The following is a 23,653-nucleotide window of genomic DNA, read 5'->3' on the forward strand; positions in this document are numbered from 1 at the left end:
GGATCAATAATGATATCCATTACCCACACCAATCTGATGGTCACTTAATATCACTGTGTATGACATGGTTTTTTGTTTTCTCTTTTGTGAAAGTTGATCATGTTGGAAGTCAGACCTCAGGAACTGGTGGCTATATATTGCCAAACTACACTCATGAACTTAAAATATTAGCAAGCCTATATACTTGCTTTACATTTTATGTGCATTTTTCTTACGAGGAGAAAAAGTGATTTTAGTCTTATATGATATGTTTATATCAGCATCTTGCCTCAAAATAGCTAATCAACTTCAAGTTCAAAAGGATATTTTATCTCTCACTGCTCATAATATAAAACAATAAAGGAAAAGTTTCCAATTTGAAAATAATTTCTTGATAAAAGTGGCAATTCATTAAGCAAAAATATTTTGAAAAATAAACGTGAGAACACAGAGGAGATCATAGAGGAGATTTCAATGGGGAAAAGTGACCAGGGATTTGTGTGTGTGTGTGTGTGTGTGTGTGTGTGTGTGTGTGTGTGTGTGTGAACCTGCCTGTGTACAGCCAAAGTCATTTTTCTTTGTGCTGGATAAAGACTGGACTCTGTATTTCTCTTGGGGTTCTGCCACTTTACAAGTGTCCCAATATGATGGTATTGATTGCACATGCTTTAACGATTTAAAAACAAAGCATTCAACATTTCAAATAACCTTGTCAAGATATGATGACCATAATGTACAACTCATTCAAGATCAGCAGATGCTCCTAAGCACCCAGCCATCTCCCCAGTCCCTTCAGTGTTGCTTTTCAAGTGCAGACTCTTGGTGCCTTGACAGTGTCATTTAGTAGAGAAGGATTTAGGACATATAATCTGACCTCTGTCATTTGACAGCTATCAATTGGAACACCTACCCTATAGAAAGAATTCCATTTGGAAGATTTGATTTGATGGAGAACAAAACCACTAATAGCTTCTGGGGCCTTTTAGTCTCATAGGACTATAGAAAGCATTGGGTTAAGCATATCTTCAGAGACGGCATTATAACGGGGACAGATAATGGACAGGGAGCATTATCAGAGGAGGTTTTCCTGTGCCAGACACAGCTGAATTGAGAGTTGAAAAAATTAGCAGTGAGAAGATTCTTGCAGTGTATTGGCCACTCTGAAGCTGAATGGGGTTGGAGGGATCCCATTTGGCAGCAGACTCACCTCCCTATACAACAAAATCAGAAGGTCCTCCTGGAGGGGAAATCTTTGGTCCTTTGTTATGAGTGTTTCAGCTCAGAAAGCAGGTATCTTAAATTCTTTGTTTCCCGTATCATTTTCCATGTTTGTTGTTGCTTTGTAGACACCAACTTTGGCTTTAAAGTTTTCAAATTGAAGTAAGTGGTAACGGAAAATAAGACCTTACTTTAAATCCTCCCAATTAAGAGTCTAAAAAAATTTTAATACGATTTTTGTTGTACTATGGGAGATGATTACGGCAATATCATCCATATACATTTCAAATCGAGAGAAGGTTCTAAAGTTAGGCATTTTTACACTATAAAATTCAGCCCAGTTTCCTTCAATATTTGATGTTCTCACCAGCATCTTATTCTAATAGACATTTTTTTTTAAAGAGTCTTTGGCCAGCAAAGGCAGAACAGCTAAAACACAATGTTAAAGGCTCAGCAGTGCATATCTGATTGAACAACCAATAAACAAGATACAGTGTTTCATTTTCCCCGAGACTCTGGGCCTCATTTCTGCAAAGACAGATTGAGGAAGTAAAACGTTCTCATCCTGAGAACACTAGTGTTTAGTTTATGGCCCTGACTTTCGCTAGTGTCCTGTAGGCTTTCGTTATGTTCTCTCAAAAAAGTGCATAAATCTAGGGAACAAATCGTGAAATACTCACTCTGTGCTTTCCACAAACTAGAAACTCTAGGGTGTCTTCCTTTCTAGCTTGCAGGTAGGAAAAAGACCTGATGCTCTTCACAATTCGATGTGATTAATCATTTTCTTGTATACAAAATAATGAATAAGCAAGCAATACGGAAGTTGAAACTGAAAAATGCTTCAGTTCAGAAGGTCAGTTGGACATGGCGACAATCTGGAGGTTTCATGCCTGTTTCAAAGGCTGTAATTGTCACTGCAATTGGTTACTGTGGGTCCAGAACTTTTAGACTTGCCTTAATATATAGTTTCCTATATTTTTTATTGAGTCAAACTTTTATATTAGCAATGCCTAAACCTTGAATGTTGACTAATTAATACAAAATTAAATCAAGTTGTGAGTTCTACAACATGTGTCTAAGAATCAGTGTTGTCATGGATACTAAAACAATCTATATATTACATGGCAAAAGACAGAGGTCTGGCTCCTGCTCACACAGACATATATCCACTTACACCCTTCATGTCTTTACTTTGTTAAAGTATTTCTGCTAACTGACTCATTTCTGTAATATCTTTGGTCTATGTTGGCTGAGTTCAAGGTATGAAGGAATGTTATCTTTTCCTACATGCAACACAAAATCTAACATGACTTTAAAATTGTCTAGGATTAAATTTTAACAAAATGATTATATTAAGTGTTCTTTTCCAAACATAAATACAGAAATATTAACAATACATACAAATTTTAAGGAAAAACTCCATATCAGTTATAACCATAATACCTTTAAAAAATTTTTAACTTACTCTTTGGGGTTAAATAGTATTTGCCCCTCAACATTTTTCTTGAAATACCTTTAGATTTTTATTTATTTTACTTTATGAGTTTGAGTGTATTGTCTACATGTATGTATACCACATGCATGCCTGGTGTCCTTGAAGGTCATGTGAAGGCCTGTGGAATTGGAATCACGGATTATTGTAAACGACCATGTTGATGTTGGGAACTGAATCTAGAACCTTTGCAATTTCAGTGAATATTCCAAACCACCGAGCAATCTGTCCAGCTCCTCATCTCTCATCTTAAGTGCCTCTGAATGTGGTTAATGCGCTTAAGACAGAGTCAGACATGTAGAAGGAGTCAAGTACATAGACAAACACAAATACATAGACAGACAGACAGACAGCCCGACAGGATTTCACAGCAGGTACTTTAGGAAAAACATTAAAAATTAAAAAGAACCCTTTAAAAACCTTATCTTGTGAAAAAATGGTGAAGATTTCTTATTTTTAAATTCACAAATTTGAAATGTGATAAAATCTAAATTCAAAAATTTCTGTAAGCAAGCCTCATTAACTCTAAAGTATGCCTGCCTCTATTCTAAGAAACAGTCTTTGCTGCATCAGCTTAAACATTCATGCTACCTCGCAGCTATGAAAGATTTAGCAGGAGGACAGATCCAAACGTTGAAGCCTTCGAAGAACTTGTTAGCACGGTTTTGAATAAAATCGAACTGGTAGGCAGATTCTGTCTGTAGATCTCTGAGTAAGGGAAAGTTAAATAAATTATAACGGAAAGAAGTTGAGAGATTTGAATTAGAATGCTGAGGGCAACTTTAATTCCAAGTACTCCATTAAGTACAAAACAGAGAAACGTATTTCTCTATTTGTGATTTAAAACTGTTTTTAACTTGAAAAGTATGTTTTAGAGGTGATTCTTAAACTTTTTTATTTATTTTTATACTGAACGAGGAGAACATTTTATTTATTTTATTAACATCACTTCATTTTTTAAAAATATCCACCACAGTTTGCCCTTCCTTCTCTCCTCCTGTTCCCTCCCCGGACTCCCATCTACCCCCTCTCCATTCTCTCCTCCTGAGTCTCCATTTAGAAAGGGGCTGGCAGCTCTGTGCACTTCTGAGAGTTCCACTTTCTTGGGCCTGAACCCTTAGTCCCATGCTGCGATGGGAGAGGAGAAATGCCACAGCAAACCTAGGTCTTCATGCCCATGGTACCCGGCCATCCGGGTTTAGGTGGATGCTGCCCCACATCATCCACATCAGGGGCCACCAGGGACCGGGCCATCTGCGCCAATTAGGCAGGCTGCTCAGGACCCTGGGGTTGGGCCTAGGCCCTCCGGGGTCTAAGAGCTCTCTGAAGAGATTCAAGTAAGTGGACCGACGACAGACTACCTAGACACTGCTCAAGGCCGGGCTGTCCTGTGCTCCAATCTCAGACTTTTGGAGGGCTGGACCGCCAGTAGCATCCACTCTGCGCCTTCCCACCGCTCTCCCTATTCTTAGAGGGGTAAGTAGGAAAGAAACCTTTTATTTTGGGATAATTTTGGTTTTATAGAAGAGTTGAGAAGTAATATAGAATTTCTGAATACTCCTTTTATCTGGCTTCCACTCACACTGATGTTTTAGATAAACCCAGGACTCTTAAAACAAGGGCGTTAATCTTGGCACAAGGTTATAATTAAACTTCAGAATTTACTCATATTTCACCAGCTTTTCTTTAATTCCGTATTTCTGCTCCAGGATCTGTTTTGAGATTCTGCCTTGTATTTTACTGTCCAAATCTCTAAACTTCCAGTTTCTCAGTCTATCTTGCATAGAAAACTTGAACATTGTAGTTGAAAATGTCCATGCATTTGTGTTTACCCGACTTCGCCTTCTATTGTGAGGTATTCCTCTGACACATGAGGTGAGCGGCTGCCTGGTGCTGCTCTTCCCTCTGATGATGTTAACTTTAGGCGGGGCTGAGCGATGGTTGCCACAATTCTCTAATGTTATTATCTTGTTTTATTTTTGTTTTGTAATTACTAAATTCTAGAGAGGGAGAAACTTCTGGATTTTGTAGACCCTCCAGTTTCTGTTTAAAGTTCTGCTTATTAATTTTAGGTTTTTGTCCTTAGCAATGGTTATTTAGGCCGTACTATTGATATTCTCATTTTCTAACTCCTCCAACATTTATTAATTAGAATCTTACTAAGAATAATTGTTTATTATACTTTTTTTTGAGACAGGGTCTCACTATGTAGCTTTGGCTGTCTTGGAAAACTATGTAAAACACACTGGCCTCAAACCCACAGAGATCTGTCTGCCTCTGTCTCTCAATGCTAGAATTAAAGTTGTGTGCTATTACTCCAGGCCATAAAAGTTTGCTTTTGATGAACGTGTCTTCAGGCAATATGGCATCAAGATAAAAATTTCTTAAATTGAAAATAACAAAATAAATATTTTTCTCATATGTGACTGGCCATCACTCTTCTTATTTATAACTGTATGATGTTACAGATGTTTTTAAGAGTGTAGTATTTTATTGGAATTGTTACTTATTTTGTTACTCCATTTGTTCCAGGATTGGTCATGGGAGATATTGTAGGGTTGGCTAACTTTATAATGCCATTGGTGTCCAGAGTCCAAGTAGCGTCTTCATGTTGCCTCTAGTGTTTGCCATTCAAGGCAGTTCATAGGAGGAAAGATTTGAAGTATTCCCATGTTCTGTAATCACTGTAGCCCTAACTCACAAAAGCAGGACCCAAGGACTCTCTCCTTTGCCATCGTCATTACTCCCTGTCTCTGCCGATACTTTGCCATGTTTACGTTTCTACCTGATTTCAATTAATTACCAGGCAAACAACTTGAAGTCCGAGTGACAGAGGGTAGTGTGGGGAAACGATGGAAGCTATGTTCTGAAGGTTACGTCATTTCCTCCCCCATGAATTCGGTGTTGACATCTAATCATCAGTGTTCACTTAAAGCAATCCAAAGAGTCCTCAAAGAACTATCTTGTCACTTCTGCCATGGAAGCCCTCAGTGAGATGCTGCTGTAAAAGAGGCAGAGGACATTTTCTTACCAAGCATTGAACCTGTAGGCAGCTTGAAAATTTTCCTTTCCAAACTGTATGAAGAGAATTCTGATGTCTGTATTCTGCCTAACTGTTGGTATTTTATTAGAAGAGAGAGAATAGACTTAGACAAGTTACATGGCTTGTTAAAGACTTATTTTCTAATTAAATGGGCCATAAACTGATGCTGCTGTTTCAAAATGAGGCAGCATTAAAAGTGCATTACAATTTGTTAGGTCTATTTGATCACAATTCAATGAGTAATGAAAATATGCTACTATATTAAAGCAGTTTTTTTCTTTTTCTTCCTGTTTTCTTTCTTTCTTTTTTTAAATTAAAAACAGATTCTTATCTCATACAATCACAGCTTCCCCTTCATACACACCTCCTCGCTTCCCTTTCTCCTTCCCTCTACTTCCAGACCCATGCCCCCGCCATTGCCTTTCAGAGAGGAGCAGACCTCCAAGAGAAGATAAAAAACACAAAAAAGCAAGATACAAAAAGACAAGGCAAAAGCTCTCATATTGAGATTGGACAAAGCAACCCAATAGGAGGAAAAGAGTTCTAAGATCTGGCAAAAGAGACACACCATATCCCACTGTTAGGAGTCCGACAAAGACACCAAGCTAACAACCATAGTATTAATGTAGAAGACAGAACAGATGCAGAAGACCTGGTACAATCCATGTAGGCCCCATGTAGTTGCCTCTTCAGACTCTATGAGTCTGTGTTCATCTGTTTTGTTGAGTCAGTGGGCCATGTTCTCTTGGTATCCTCCATCTCCTCTGACACCTACAATCTTTCCTCCTTCTTTTCTGCAGGGTTCTCTGAGCTCTGAGGGGAGGAACCCATTATTTTCTATTCTTTTCCCTACATTAGTTTACAGTAAAATTAAGAAGAGATTTTAGGAGAATCTAATAAAAAAATGGAAACATCTGACTGCCATGATATTGAACAGAGAATAGAAGAAAAACTAAATTCAGTGATTTGTGTGAAACATACATTGGCTTTACTGAATTCTATATTGTTCAAGAAAGAGTGAAAAGGAAAGCAACACTGGGAATCATCGGAATAAATTAAGTATAATGAAATAAATGGTATTAAATCTTCCTAGGATTGCAGCATCAAAAAATATTTAAAGAATTCCTTTTGAACATAAAACTTCAAAAATGAAGCTAGTAATTTTATAAAAAAATAAAACAGTTAATATGGAAAACAGAATGGAATGAAAAATGCTAGAGTTAATATTTAAAACACCATTAACAACATAATAAATATATTTAAATGGTATAAAAGTATAGTAGGGAAATTTATTTGACAGCTGATGTGTAAAGAAAATATGGGTTAGATAGTTAAGCATAATTTGAAAATGGAGACTCTGCTTTTGTTTCCTGGCAGCCCAGACCCAAATAATCACACAGAAACTTATTAATCATGGCACTGTTTGGCCAATGGCTCAAGTGTATTCCTAGATAGCTCTTACATCTTAATTTAACACATTTATATTGATCTATGTTTCGCCATGAGGTGATGGCTTACCAGTAATGTTCTGGCATTTTCTCCTTCAGCAGCTACATGGCATCTTCTTAACTCTGCCTACTTTCTCTCTATCTCTGTTCAAATTTCCTACCTGACTTTACTCTAAGCTTTGGCCCAAACAGCTTTTTTCATCAATCAATAAAAGCAAAACATATACAGAAGGACATCTCACAGCATCTCGTCTTTTGTGTCTAATTAAAAAGGAAGGTTTTAACTTTAACATAATAAAATTATATATACAAAACAGCTATAAAGCAAGAATTATAGTTAACAATATTTAGAAGCTGCAATTGACTCCCTTTTTTTTTGTGGGCCTAGAAGTGCTTTCTTAATGCTTTCTTTGGCTTTATTTGGATGTACTTTGCCAAATGCTGAGCACCAAATGTTGAGAAATTCTGTGGGATAATGCTCTTGTACACTGTAAAGATTTGTCACATATATTAGTATAATAAAATGCTGATTGGCCAGTATCCAGGCAAGAAGTATAGGCGAGTGACCAGACTAAGAATTCTGGGAAGAAGAAAGGCAGAGAGTCAGCTGCCAGATGCAGAGGAAGCAAAATGACAATGCCCTACTAAAGAAAAGTACCAAGCCATGTGGCTAAACATGGACACGAATTATGGGTTAATTTAAGTTGTAAGAGCTAGTTAAACATAAGCCTGGGCTAATAGACCAAAAGGTTTATAATTAATATAATCTTCTGTGTGTTACTTTGGGACTGAATGTCTGTATGACCAGGTGGGACAGAATCTTCCATTTACAATAGTTAAAAAAGAAAATGTGAAAATTGGTTTTCTTTACGTGGTGATATATTGAAAATTTTTTTTATTTTGTTGTTGCTTATTTGCATTTAATTGTTTCTTTTTTACTTTGGAAATTGTTTTATTATAACATAGAAATATAAAAATACTTTTACTTCTATTAACACATTTTAAAAACTGATTAAATACTACAAACAGGACAGCTCTTGGGTTTTTGCAAGATTCTGACCAAAGATTCTCCTCAACTGATTTTAGTATGAATTTGCTTGATATTCTATTTTTGTGTAAAGAATCTTTTTTAATGATCATTGTTGATTTATTAACATTGAACTCTATCTTGAAAAACATTTATATGCTATAATTTATGGCATGAATTATACAGTTATGAAGTAGCAATGACAATAATTTTATGTTTGTGGGGGTCACCAAAACATGAGGAACTGTATTAAAGGGTCATAGCATTAGCAAAGTTGAGAACCTTTGGGTTAGGTGATGAAGTAAATTCGCCTTCCCTTCCAGAACCAAATAATGAAGCAGAACTTAGAGGGATTTTGAGTTCCTGCAAAAGTTTATTTTGTGAATAAAACAGCACATATTTAAAAACAAAACACCCCTCCAAGGTTATGCAAAAACAAACAAGCAAACAAACAACAAAAACTGCTTAACCTAAAAGGACAAAACTAGGCATGTTTCAATGTTCATTTCACTGAGATTGCTTCAAGTTATAGGCCCCGTTCTGTGAGATACAGAATCGTAATATTGTATATAGTAAAAAAATTTGCTCTTTTTTTGAAGTTATGAAAAGACCCAAATAGCTCTTTTTCATCAAGAATTTCTACTGTTGGTCTCTACACTTGAGTGTAAATTATTTGTAGTACACAATGCTTCAGGATTTGCTTAGTATTCTCTGATCTATTTTGTTCCTCTCCATCACTTCCTGTACCACATGATGGAAAATAGATCAAATATTTCTCTTAACTTTTTCTTCCCTCTATTTTTTCTCATATATGTAGAATTGTTTTTATTAGTAAGCAGTTAGGATATACTACAGAAAATGAAAGTCACTTCCTCTCAGAAAACAATGGAATGGTCTACATTTTTTTCAGAAAATGCTACATGCATTTACTTACTACACTAAGGATGCCTCTAGGATAAATGTGTTCGGTGGTGAAATGTGAAATCCATTTGTGTGCCCTTTATGAAATCACTTTTGGATTTGTTTTAAAGTGTTCTTTAATTCCTAGTCATGAACCATGAACCATGAATGCTTTAGGAAGGAAAAGGTCTTGATTATTCTTGGAAGGCGGGAACCCCTGGGAGATGAAGAATAAATCAAATAGGCTACCCCAGGACAGTCAATTACTACTGATAAGTGCTAAGTAAAGCCTTCAAGCAGAGCATAAATTAATGTCTTTGCCACAGAACCTAGTGTGCTTTTTATTGGTTTTATATAGCTCTGGGAGGTGAGAGAGCTAGTCCTTCCCCTCCCCAATATGTACAGAGAGCATACTAATATGTAGTAGATGAGAAAAACCGTTAACATCTTTCCATGTGCTCAAGTTCAATTAATAGTTTTGAAAATGAAATAAAACAGTTAACCTTTAAAAAGGGGAGTTTATTTAATGTATTGCAATTTTTAAAGCTCCCAGGAATGCTTTTATTTAGAACACTGGTTGTTTGTTCCCTCTTGAGTGCTCGTGTCATTAGTTGAAAAGGTTTTCCAAAGGACTGGGAACAGATCTTAATGTCAGCTTCCAAGTCTCTCTTGACTCTCTAGAGTGTTGCATACAAAGAATTAGGTATCCCTGGATCCCATTCACAGTCTTGCTTTACTTCACCACCAATTGGGAGGGGATCATGTGAGATGCTGTCAACGCTAGCGTGACCAATATATCATTGTGGAATAGGCTTATGACCTTGGTAAACTCTTCTTGGCAGTCTAACGTTCTCAAATGTCTGCCAGATTGCAGGTCTGCTGACAGTGCCAACTATTTTCATTATGACACACGGAACGCTGGGCGATGCTCTTTGTATTGGACTACAGAACTCCCATCTGGAGTCACACACAGAATGAGAGACCTAGAAGAGGACTAAGAAATGATTTGATCTTAGTAACACACTTTATGAGGAAGTGGAGGTCTCTTTGAGGAGAGTCGTTTGCCCAAACTCACAAAATAAGCCAGTTCTTCGGGCTTCAGTTCCTTCAGTGATGACTATTCCCCTCTGTAAAAGTCATTCAAGTGGACAGAAGAGACAAAAGAAATGATGAACAAGTGCAAGGACCAAGCAGTGAGACACAATCTATTGTTTTTCTTCCTTAGAACATATCTTTAAAAGTCCATTGTTCTTCAGCATTTTTATAACTTTAGTTGAGATTCATTCTTCAGGGCTTTTCTCTGAATAATAGTAATACAGTGAAATGGAGAAATATTATGCATAAAGTCTGGAATTTGCTCAATTATATACATTCATGCATCAATGAGTCAAATCAAGAGAGGCATGAAATGTTTATCTTACCACAGAAAACTAAAATGTGTCTTTTGCTCTCAGTTCATTCCCTGCTTTGATTACTGTCACTGTTGATTGCTTTTGTCTGCTTCAGGACTGCATGTAAATAAAATTCTATTGTTTAGTCTTTTATGGCTGGCTTCTGCTTAACAAAATGTATCTGAAATTCTTTGAATTGATGCTGTTTCTAGTTGGTTCATTATCATCACCATGTAATATTTCTACCTCTGTTTATTCATTTTTCAATTGTTAACTATTTGCTTTATTAACAGTTTAGTTCAGAACTTTTAATTGTATATGCATATATTGTTTTTAAGAATGTATGTTGGAATAGAAATGGTGCCATAATGCATGTCCTGTTTGACCTTATTAAATATTTCCATTCAATCTCCCACAATGAGAATTTCGATGACAATTTTTGTTGAAGCTTGATATTAGTCTTAACTTTAAATATTCCCAAAGGTATGTGGCAAGAACTCATGGAAGTTTTGGGTTGTATTTCTTTCATATGTAATGATGCTAAAATATTTTCATAGTTTTGTATATTTATATGGTACATATATGTGGCGCGTGTATGTATTTTTGTGTGCATATGTACAAGTGTTCTATTCTTTGCTTTTTCATTTGTTTGTGTTTTAGGGAGGTATATTTGTGGGTATGGGTGCATGGATACTACACATGTATATACTCGTGTGTGTGAATACCAGAAATTAAAATCAAGAGTTATTCCACGGGAGCTGTGGAGACAGGGACTCTCACTGGCTAGATTAGACTAGAATGAATGGCCAAGGGGTCTCAGATGTCCACTGTGTCTGCCTATCCAGCACTGGGTTGCAACACACTAGCAAGCTTGGATTTCTACATGGGTTCTGGGGGATCAAACCAGGTCTTCTTGTTTGTATGGAAAGCACTTTACTGACTGCTCTAATTTTTATTTTGTTTTATGTCTCTTACTTTATATTTTAAGGCAGGCTCTCAGTCAGTTGTTGAGAAAAGCTTTCAAATTGATCTGTAGCCCAGACAGACCTGAAATTTCTGATTATTTTGCATAGCTGAGCAATTATGTACTTGCTAGTATTATTTTAATAGCTGGACATTGTGTTTCTCATTTGGCTTTTGTAATTGTGTACTTAACCTATTTAGCAATGCGGCAAAAAGACTTGTTTTCCACAGCTTGAGAAAAACCTTGCATTTTTACTTGTTTCTTTCTCTCCATCTCTTTTCTTATGTTGTTTAAAATATATTTATATTTAGTCTATAATATGAGAATCAGTTGAAACCCAAATCTACTATATATGGAATTAATCACAACTTTGGAGAAACCTGTAGCATCTAGAATAAATTCTTTTCTCCTTTAAACTGCTTTCTGACCACAATAGGTATCTACATTCATTCTCTGCTCTATATGATCAAATCTTATTAAATCAAATATTCTAAAACCTTTATATACCAGTAATAATAACTTTTCATATGCCTGAACATTTTTCTAAAATAATACTGTTTTAGGATGCTAAAAATATTTATACTTGAAATATGTAAAAAGGGAAAACTTATAAAGTAAATGCAATCTCATTCACCATTTGACTATACACCATGACTGATACTTTTAGTTCATTAAATATTTGTTAAGCAGAAAATTTGCATTTACTTGGGAAAATGGCACTGAGTATTGTGAGGAGGGATCGTAGAGAGGAAACTGCAAAGCACGGAAGAAGAAAACTTTAGCACGCAAGCAACACGTTACCTTTCCAAATTCACTTGAAGACTACAAATTCTAAATGAAAAAAATGCAGAGGCTAAATGTGCTCAACTGATTGGGGATTGAACTGGGAGAGATTTAGCCAGCCAGCAGGATTTCCAACCTTTGCTTGACTTAGGAAAGCAAGTCCATGAATGGATGTCTTGACTAGAAGACTTTGCACTCAAAGCACAAAGAGAATGTGGTTAATGAGAAAGGAAACAGTGTTAAGTTCTCCAGTCAAGAGTCCGCAATGATGGATGAAGTTGGATGCGGTGTCACACCACTGTAATGATCTTGGCACTTGGGAGGCAGAGGCAAGAGGATCATCCATTTGCGATAACAGGCGTCAACAACAGAAACAGCATTGAGAAGGAAGAGAGATGTCATGAGTATTTCAGATGATTTAGGAGAAAACAAAATGAACATTAAAATATGATTGTTCTTGCAGCAGGTAAAGAAATATAGGAGAAGGGAAATTGAGGGGTAAATACTTAGTTTAGAAATAGGCTGTGCTCCTATTATAGATTTGTAAATGTTCGTATTGTCAAACTGCCTTCTAAATACGCATGCTTATAGTCACAGATTAATGCTGATTCAGCTTTTGTCAGACAAGCTTCTTATGGCCAGTCAAGGTAGCAAATACAAGACTTAGCTAGTCAAAGTATGGAGAATAAGTGATGGTGACGTGCTTGTGTCGAACGTCAGCCGTGTGGCCGTTGATACATTGCCTGTGCTCCGGTAGGTAGACTCCCACCCATTCTCATGCAAGCAACTCTACTTAAACTCAGTGGTTCACACAGTGAAAGAGACAGAAAAGCAGAAGAGAGAGAGCCTGGGGAAAAAAGCTTTATCTGAGAAGTAGAGATGCTCAGAGGATGATTGAGAGTGAATATATGCATGAAACTGTCAAAGAATAAAAATAAGGAAAAGTACCTCATTTCGGGGCAAAATAGAATATGGACCAGTGTTTCTCAACATTCCTAATGCAGTGACCCTTTAATACAGTTCCTCATGTTGTGGTGATCCCCCAATCGTAAAATTATCTTTGTTGCTGCTTCATGACTGTAATTTTGCTACTGTTATGAACTGTAAGTAAAAATCTGTGTTTTCTAATGGTCTTAGGTGACCTTTGTGAAAAGGCCATTTAACCCCCAAAGGGATCGTGAACTACAGGTTGAGAACCACTGTTATTAACAAATATTAAAAATATAAAAGGAAAATATGACCTGTGACTAGTGTTTGGACTTGGCAGAGGTATCATGAATTCCAGGGTCACCACTTCCCAGCTGCGTGACATTTATCACAGTGTACAGCATCACTAAGCCTTTCTGAGTTCATTTTCCTCATGTGCCAAAATGGAGCTGAAGTTCCTGTCCCAAAGAATTGTTCTGAGGATTATGATCTAAAATATATAAGTATATTCAAGACTTTGGGGTTTGGGGCTCTGAACTGTTACATAAGCCAACAGAGCATTTTCAACTTGCTTTTTTTTTATTATTGTTTTAGACAGCTAATTGGGTTGTGAATGTTCTCCATTTTATTGTTGAATTTCCCCTAAGTTTAAGTTCTGTAGATAAACCTAAAAAGAGTATCTTTTGTGCCTAATATTGTAACTTTACTAATACTACTCTTCACTTTCCACAAATACATATTAGAGGAAGAAAGACAAATAGGATAAATTGCTGGTCAAATTCTGGGAGATTTATTCCTGGAATAAACAATGTTTTATTTTCTTGCACGTTCCAGAATGCTGCGTAGGCTCCAACTGTATGAAATAGATGAGAAGTTGAAACCCTAAATTGTTCATCTTCCAACATTTTCCGGCCTGGGATCTATCTTTGGATCAGCAATAATTGCCTGGACAGCTATAATAGCTTCATTAATTTTTGTTTGTATTCTGTGTTCTTTATGCAGAGATGGAAGAAATGCATCTTTTGAGTCAAAATCTAAATGCATTTGTTTGAACTTAGCTGCCTCTGATATAAACACCCCTGACCTGAAATCCAAAGCCCAGTAGAAATTTTTGAATAATTTCTGGGGCAACACAGCTGAAATTCAGTCTAAACTTTTATGCCATCTTCAAAAAACCAGGACTGTTCATTTACATTAAAATTTATTTTGAAGATGCAGTGTCAACATTTTTTGTAGAAACAGGTAACCATAAATATGTATTTTCAGTTCTATTTTCTTAAACAGAGCCAATAGTTCTCCTCAAGAAACGTCACTTTTTTCTTAACCTATCTATCATTGCAAAGTACAGTTAACTGCTTGGAAATGGCCTTTCGGCCCTGGGAAATCAGTCATTGCTGCACATGTCTTTTAGATTTTCTCTCTTTCCTGCAAAGAGAGTCTGATATTTTGTTTTTTAAGATAATGCAGTATCTAGTTTTGGTGCTATTGCTGCTGTTGAATCCTAACAAAATTCTGACATGTGAAATGTTTCACCATGTTGTCTTTATATTGAGTTACACTCATCTGCTTTCTATGTATTCACTTCAGAAGTGTGTATGTGTGTGTGTGTACATGATGCATGCATGCACACAGGTGTGCATGGGTGTATGTGTGCATATGCATGCGTGTGTATGTGTATGTGCGTGTGGGTGTGCATGTATGTGCATGTGTGTATGTGTGTGTGCATGAGTGCATGCATACATGTGCGTGCATGTAGTAGTAGGAGCGGCGGGCTGCGTCCCTGGCACCCGGCCGCCCACATGGCTAGCTCTAGCTTATGCCCCGAAATAATTACACGGAAACTGTATTCTTTTAAACACTGCTTGGCCCATTATATCTAGCCTTTTCTCGGCTAACTCTCGCACCTGGACTAGCCCATTTCTAATAATCTATGTAGCTCAAGAGCTGGCTTACCGGGAATGATCTTAACCTGCATCTGCCTGGAGAGGAAGAATCATGGCAATTCTCTGACTCAGCTTCTCTCTCCCAGCATTCTGTTCTGTTTACTCCTCCCACCTATGTTTTAACCTATGAGGGCCAAGCAGTTTCTTTATTGCTTAACCAATGAAATCAACAGATTGATATGACACTCGCACATCACGTGCATGTGTGTGTGTGTGCGTGTATGTGTGCATTGTATGTGTGTGCATGCATACATGTGCGTGTGTGTGGGTGTGTGTGCATTGTGTATGTGTGTGCATGAGTGCATGTGTGTATATGCGTGTGTGTGTGCATGTGTGTATGTGCGTGTGGGTGTGCATGTGTGTGCATGTGTGTGTGTGTTGGTTGGTTGTTTGAGGAGATGGTTTTATTCAAGTCTGGACCTCAGGAAAGGAAGTAGAGATTATCTGCTTTGCAGAAATGCACTGTCCTTCAGCTTTTCTAAAGGAGAGATAGTCTCAGGTGTGTGACTTAGCAATGACTAATAGATCCCAGTGTTTGGAGAAGTTCTCTGTACTCCCATTTTTTCCTCTGAACACCTCTGTTTCCTGAGCCAAGCCTTCTGACTTTCTATATCACGTTGTGCACTCACACACTGCACTTGTTTAATGGTGACAAGGATAATAACATAATACTTGGCAACTTAGTTTTATTTCTGATGCCTTCCCAGGAACTTACTGACATTATCTTCTTTGGAAGTTTATGCTATAAAACCATTTTTATCACTAAGAAAAACAAAGGTATAATCACACTAAGGAGCTTGCTCCAGATCACTTACTTATTTATAAATTGCAAAACTCAGGCTGGAGCCTCGGGATAATATCTTGCCTTGTTGCCTATATATACTATACTAACAAAACAATGCATTGTCTACCTATAACTTGCAAGAACTTATAATTTTCTATAGAGATCCATGAACCCTTTGAAATAGTTTCATATTTATTAAGCTAAATAATGGTTTAATTTTGAGGACCTATTCTAATTTTATTTTGTTGCTGTAATAAACGACCTTGATGAAAAGTCACTTATGGAAGAAAGGAGTTTATTTTAGCTTACAGTTCCAAGTTACACTCCATCACTGGGGGTAAGTCAAACAGCTAGTCACATCACATGCACATTCAAGAGCAGAGAAAGCGGAATGTAGACATTCCCAGTTGCTTACTGTGCTTAGGCAAATTTCTCCATTCATTCAATTCAGGAGCCCATGTCTAGTGAATGGTACTGAAGTGGCTCTTCCTGTATTAGTTATTTGCAACACCTTTCCATAGATATGCCCCTAGGCCAAGACAACGTAGAGAACCTGTCACTCATTCGCAGGTGACCCAGCTGGTTCTAGGTTGTATAAAGTTGACAGTATGAGCATGGTGCCTCAATCTCTTCTCTTTTGATACCATGCAGCCCTCAAAACTCCAGTTTGGAGATTGTATTGGTTGTGATTTGGATTTCAAATATCTTTCGAAGGCTCCTGTGTTTACTTACAGCTTTACGATCAGTCTGTGGGACTTTAGTGAAAGCAATTTAGGTCATTGGATGCTCCCACTTGAAGGGATTATTGGAACCTGGACCCTGTCTCTGTTCTCTTCCTTTATTTTCTGACTCCTGTGAGAACAGTTTCTTCTTCCCCATTTCCCATCCTCACTAGAGCTTTCTGTCTCATTAATGGGACCAAGCTGCTATGGACTGAACTCCCTGCAATCTGAACCAAGATCAATCTTCCCTCCTTGAAGTGATTTATATCAAGTGTTTTGTCTCAGTGATAAAACCCTAACACAGAGTTTAAATTTTACATATAGATACATGTATGGACTCATCTTACAATGCCTTTTAGCTCTTGCTTAGGAAAACTAAGTATGTATTAATTCTCAAATTAGAAGGATTCATATTTTACATACTAACTAGTTTCTAATGTGTGATATTAGTTCAAAAAATCAAATATTTGATATTCCATTAACATGTTTATTAATTGCCTATTTTTAGTATTGTAGGAAAACTATAAAATCTGTTCCTTGAGCACACTAATTTTGGCTCATTATGTATTACTTACACTTAAGGCTTTCCATACAGTTGCTAATATTTTCATTGTTCACAGCCTTGAAATGGAAACTGGGGCGTAACTACTTTACAGATGGTCTTAGCATTACAGCGTTCTCTTCATAGACTACTGTAATTTAGGATCTGTCAAAAACTTACTGAATAAATCCTCTTGTTTAGCACATTTATAATCCTCAGGTTAACTGGGTCCTGGGTGTTTTTTTTTGAGGTTCAGAAAAAGATTATAGGAATTTATTTTGTCATAAACCCATGATAGTTCACAGACATGCTTAAGGTATTTATTTCTAAGTTATTAGAAATTATGCTTGGTGATTTTTAAAGATCACTGTCAAGATTATCACTTATCAAAACTATTCTAGACATTTAAAAACATACTTGAATTTTCATACTAAAATTGACTATAGTCATTTGTCTTTCTATTGATGATCATACAGTATATTATGATCACAGATCTTCCTCCTCCATATCTTCCTGATGCTCCCCATCCTCCATGCATCCAAGTCAGTGTCTTCCTTTTCTCTCTTTTTAGAAAATAATTGGAAAAATGCAAAAAAATCAGAAAAACCAGAATTAAAAATGAATAAATAATGTAAAAGTACAAGAAACATCACAGACAGATACACGAAACAATACCTATAAAAACACAAAAATAGGAAACTAATATACAAGCAAAAGGTAAAAGAAGGTCTAAACAAAGCATCATGACACGGAATGTCTGCACACCATTGAGCTCCTTTCTACTTCTGGACATGGACCTTTGCTTAAGTGTGGTTTATATACCTAGTGAGACTTGAATTGAACGAAGTTTCCTTTGCAAGTGGTTGTCATTTGGATTTAGATTCTTGGTTAGAGATGATAACTGGTGTTCAGTTCCCCTATTAGCGTTGGGACCCTGTCTGGCTTGAACCTGTGTAGGCCCTGTGGATTCTACCACAGTCTCTGTAGTTCATATGTACCTCATCCAATTGTATCTGGAAGACCCTGTTTTCTTGATGCCATCTATCCCCTCTGGCTCTTAAAATCTTTACCTGTCTTCTGCATATCTCCCTGAGTCCTAAGTGGAGGGTTTGATGAAGAGGTATACCATTTAGGACCATATACTTACTACTACAATAGTAGACGAACCTAATTATTAAAAATTATGCATTTACTTCTGGAAAATTTCTCTAAAATTAGCTCCTTGCATAAATCATATGACTATTTGGATTTCAACAGGTTTTTTTTATTTAAACAATTTAATAGTCTCCAAATAAAAAGAGCAAAACTCCAACCAAGTTAAAGATTTTCAATGTAATTTAGGGTTTCTTTTGTGTAGTCTCTTTGTTGTATTAAGAAAATCAATTGTGTCAAGGATTTCTTCACTTTCCAGTGCCGCCAGATTTATGGGAGTCTATTAGATGGAAAAGGCATAGAGCGCATTGCAGATCTTTTCACAATTTTAACTTTAATCTTTTTAATTTTAACTTGGGATGAAATACAATTATCAGGAGTTTTAAAGTGGATGAAGGTTAGATGCTTCCTTACCATTCTTCCTTACAGAAAATGAAGACAAGTTTCAGACAAAAATGCAATATTTACATATTCTTAAACTAATAGTTACTAACAAGCAAAAATAAATACTTTAACTCACTTCATGAGCCAGACAAAGTTTCTGCTTTCTGTTCTTTATTGAGTTCTACCATCTTTTTTATCATCCAGTATCTCTTGAGGTATGTCGAACATTTTATAAGGGTTAATCATTTGTTTCTGGAAATCTTAATAAAACAATGGATGAATATGAGCCTATTTAGGGATTAACCCCAAAACTCCATTTCTTTTTTCCCTTTTTTATTACTTAAAAAAATACCAATCCAAATTCCCATTCCCTCCTCTCTTCCCAGTCCCCTCCCTCTCCCTACACAGACCCTCTCCCCACACCTCCAACCCTAAGGGAGTGTCATGCACCCCACCCTGTGGAAATTCCAAGGCCCTCCCTACTACAAGGTCCAGGTTGAGCAGGGTTTACATCCAAAGAGAATAGGACCCCATGAAGCTGGTATATGAAAGTAGAGACACATCCCAGTGTCGCTATCAGTGGCCCCTCAGTCTGCCCCAGCTGTCAACCCCTTCAGAGGGGCTTGGTTATTCCCATGCTTGTTCACGACAGTTTTCTTGAGCTAATGGTAGCTCACCAAAACTCCATTTCAAGGGGAGAGATTTTGATCATAAAAGCACAGTATATAAGTCAATTCACTTTACCTGAAAAGAGATTTAAAAATAAAAAAAAACCTGGTAAAAGCCAATACTTAACAGTTATTATATTTTATAATATAGTTGTTAATTCTGCCAGTAGAAAGGAATAATGGGTAAGTAGTTCATTCCTTTTCATTCTCTCTTGATTACATTCTGTATAATGCGTGTACTTCCTTCACGGTGTGCTCCCTATCATAAAGTACTATGATCCTATCTTACCTACTCAGAACAGTGTGGGAAAAATTATGAACTGAAGCCTCCAAAATGGAAACAAAGCAAGCCTTTCCTCTTTATAAGTTGATTACTTAGGTATTTGTTATAATGACAGAAGACTGACTAATGTATATGTACAGCATTATTAGGAAATAGAAAAGCAAAAGAACGGAAATGTTTTGAATAGGCTGAGCTGTCAGGCTGCAATGTCAATATGAAACCCCAGGATGAAGCTCAAGAAAAAAAAATATGCCCTACTACGGCAGTCTTTCACTGGGTAGAAATAGTGGGGCACATGTGAAAAATGATTGATTCATTGGCTAAGGTTATCCCGAGGAGAGTGTGTCTTCATTTAACATGCCCTTGGTCAGCAACTGACCAGGGATGTCTGTGAAATTTGCCCAATGAGGGCATCACTGGAGGATGTAATTTAATCACCACCTCACAGCTGTGGAGCAAGTCATCTCTTGTTAGAGGTTCTGAGTTTTGCATCTCTGTTTGCTGTAGTGCCTGCTCTGTGCCGCAAGGAACAAGTCTATTATTATTTGGAAAGGAGCTTGTCTGAGGCTCCAGTTTTCTCTTCCCCCCTTTTCTCATTTATTACTTTTTTTTTCCAGTATTAAGAATCAAATTTATGGCCTGACACATTCTAGATTAGTGCTCTACCATGGAGATATACCCTCTGTTCCTCAATGCCTTTGCACTGTGAGTCAACTTATGAAATACTGGAATAGTACACTTTGGGCAGGAAAAGAAAATGTACATGGGCTACAGGTCAGTATGTCCAAACGAATGGAATACTAATCCTTTTGAGATTGTGGAGAGCAAATGCGGCTATCCTGTCATCAAGCGACACCTCAAGGAAAACTGTCCTACCAAGGGCATCCATTGATCTTGGCAGCTGGAATGTTGTACCTCAGAGGTGTCAAGAACTAGCTCATCCTTCCTATATGAAAGTCATAGTTATTGGGCATGTGCATAGGCTAGCCTAGAACTTTCCATGGAGCCCTTGCTGTCACTGAATTCATGATAATCATCTCCCCTTGACCTCTTGAGTGCTAGGATGACAGGCATTCACACAGATCCCCCATTTGACCCATCACTGTGCACCTGGACAGAACGACTGTGCAACCCCCGAGGATGGTATGAGAGACTGCACTCACAAATCCTACAGGTGGTTTGTGCCCTCATGATCTGCTTCTGCTGAGTCCTGGATATATGACTTTCATATTAGTTTTGATTAGGCTAAGCCTGCCTGACTTTATGACTTGATAGGTCCAATAGGAAAGTCCCAGATGTGTGGTCACTTGGTGTCCATATGTTCTGGAATTTCATCATTACCAGAACCCAGTAGCATGCCGGAGGCTGTTTTCCTAATAGTGTGTAACTCTCCTCTCCAGATGTCATGGCCTTACTCCAAAACTCCAGGAGCTTGGTTTTTGATTCTCTCATTGGGGCCTGCTATAAAATCCACACCACATCTTTTTTCTGCTACTGATGCTTCCAACATCACAGGATTCCCAGCTCTTTGCAGACAACTTTCTCACTACAGGCTTGATTCAGTTAGTGGAACTTTGAGTGGTATCCATGTATGCACTAGATTAGTATTTTAAAATGTGGAGTGTACTTCAAGAAACCTTTCAGGCTATGTGCTGTTTTCTTTTTGACAGGTGAGATGAAGCCATATTGCATTTTTCTTTCTAATGTAATGCTGACCTCTGACCACCTAAACATTTCACTGACATAGAAGGCACTAAAATCTTCATGATATTTGTTCCTGTCATTTGGAATATGTCAAGGTCTTTAATATGCTTATGTCTGTTTATTTGCATTGTTTGGTTCACATGATGCTGTCATCAACATAATAGATCAATTACATGTTATTTGATATTTCTATGAGGTGCACATATCTGGATAGAATTATGACAAAGCAAAAGATAGGTCAAAGTGTAGATACAATTTTTCTTATATGTGCAAGCAAAATATTTCAACTAGTTTTTATTTTGATAGAAAGAATGCATTCACTTTGTCAAGGGGCAAATGCCATGTATCTGAGGTCATGTTATTTTGTGAAAACAGTTAAAGCATGTCAGCTTTGCAACTAAGATCAGGACTTAACATCCACTCGACTGAGCTTGTGTACGTAACCATCTCATCCTCCTGTGTCCTGGTTTCTGTAGGGTCTAGACTAGTGAGTTAATTGATTACCACGCATTCATTAGCTTTTTAAAGATGAGCAAAGGTTTCTACTCATTAGAATGATGTTTCTAAGTACAACCTTTTAAAGGATGATATTTAGATTCTATACTATAAAGAGCTGAACCTGAGGGATCTTTTATGTCATTAGCAACGCTACACTTTGGATCAGTCTTGGTGCCAGTTGTCACATTTTGTGACTTCTAGGAAGCACAGTTTAAACTGTAAAATTCTTACTGAGTCAGATGGGCAGTGGTGGTGCACGCCTTTAATACCAGTACTAGGGAGACAGAGGCAGGCGGATCTCTGTGAGTTCGAGGCCAAGCCTGGTCTACAAGAGCTGGTTCCAGGACAGGCTCTAAAACTGCAGTGAAACCCTGTCTCAAAAAAAAAATCTTATTGAGTCAATTTTTCTTGTTTTGAAGCATTTGTGTGTGTGTGTGTGTGTGTGTGTGTGTGTGTGTGTGTGTGTGTGTGTTTGCGGTCATTTCTAGAAGTTATTGCCTCGTAAAAGAATTTTATTCCAATAATTTTATAAAGCCAACTCATAGATAATATGTGAACTTTAAAAAAGGTTTACTTTAATTAGACTTTGTGTGTATGTGCACATGAGGGCAGGTGTCTGCAGAGGCCAGCAGAGGGCACTGATGCCCTCGAGCTGGTTTTGTGCCACCAAATATGGGTGCTGGAAACTGAGCTCAGGTCCTCTGTGAGACAGTAGTAATCTTAACTACTGAGATGTTTCTCCAGCCCAAAGAGGCTTTGTTGCTGTTGTTGCTGTTCTTATTTGTTTGTTTTGCATTTTTGAGGCAAGATCTTACTATATGACCCAGAATGGCCCCCAAGCTTGTAATTCTCCAGCTTTTGCCTTCAAAGTGCCAATATTATAGGCATGTACCACCATACACCACTAAACACATAATGTATTTTACACTAATTTTTACAAATGATTTGAAGTAAGAATACAATTTCATAGTTTTGTGTGTATGGATATTCAGTATTCCCAGTATCATTTGATAAAAAGACTGTTCTACATACTGAATAATTTTAATACAATTAAAAAATCAAGAGCCTGTGAATTTTTTTTATGTAAAACTGGAGATTAGGCCTAGGACCTTGCACCTGCTAGATCTATGACCGAGCTGCACTATCAGCTCCTTGACAGATTGATATCCTGGAATCTCAATTCTATTCCATTCAACAAAATGGCCATCCTTACTGTTAGCATCTTACCATTTTATTAACTGTAGCTTATAAGTCATTTTTGAAGTGAACCATAAGTTCTCAAACTTTGTTATTATTTTAAGTCTTTTGTTTTATGACTTCAGTTTACTCATTTGGTCTTAGCTATTCCAGATTACTTGAAGTTACTTAGGAATTTCAGGGTCAGATCTACGGTTACTTTGAAGAAATCACCTGAGAGTCCAGTGATTCTGTAGACCAGTCTTAGAATTGTAATCTTAACCATTGCAAGTCTTCTGACTTCTGACATAGGATGCGCTTTTGTTTGTGTAGGTGTGAAGCATATCCATTTTTAACCAGTCCCAGAGGCAGACTCCTACTGTGCGTGGAATAACAAAGATCAGACTGATACTCCCTATGAGGAAGAAGGTTCTGACACCTTCCATCTCCTGCCCTCAAACTTCAGTGTTACTGAGGCCTGCATCTGAGAAGTCAGAACATACAAACACTAAAGTGGTATGGTGAGCTTACTATTTATAGATAGACAACATGGACCCAAAGGATTAGAATTTATTGTGATATTGTGAGCCCCGTCCCTGCCCAGATCAACAATTCTGTCCACCATG

The sequence above is a fragment of the Microtus pennsylvanicus genome, chromosome 6 (genome assembly GCF_037038515.1).
Source record: "Microtus pennsylvanicus isolate mMicPen1 chromosome 6, mMicPen1.hap1, whole genome shotgun sequence".
NCBI lineage: Eukaryota > Metazoa > Chordata > Mammalia > Rodentia > Cricetidae > Microtus > Microtus pennsylvanicus.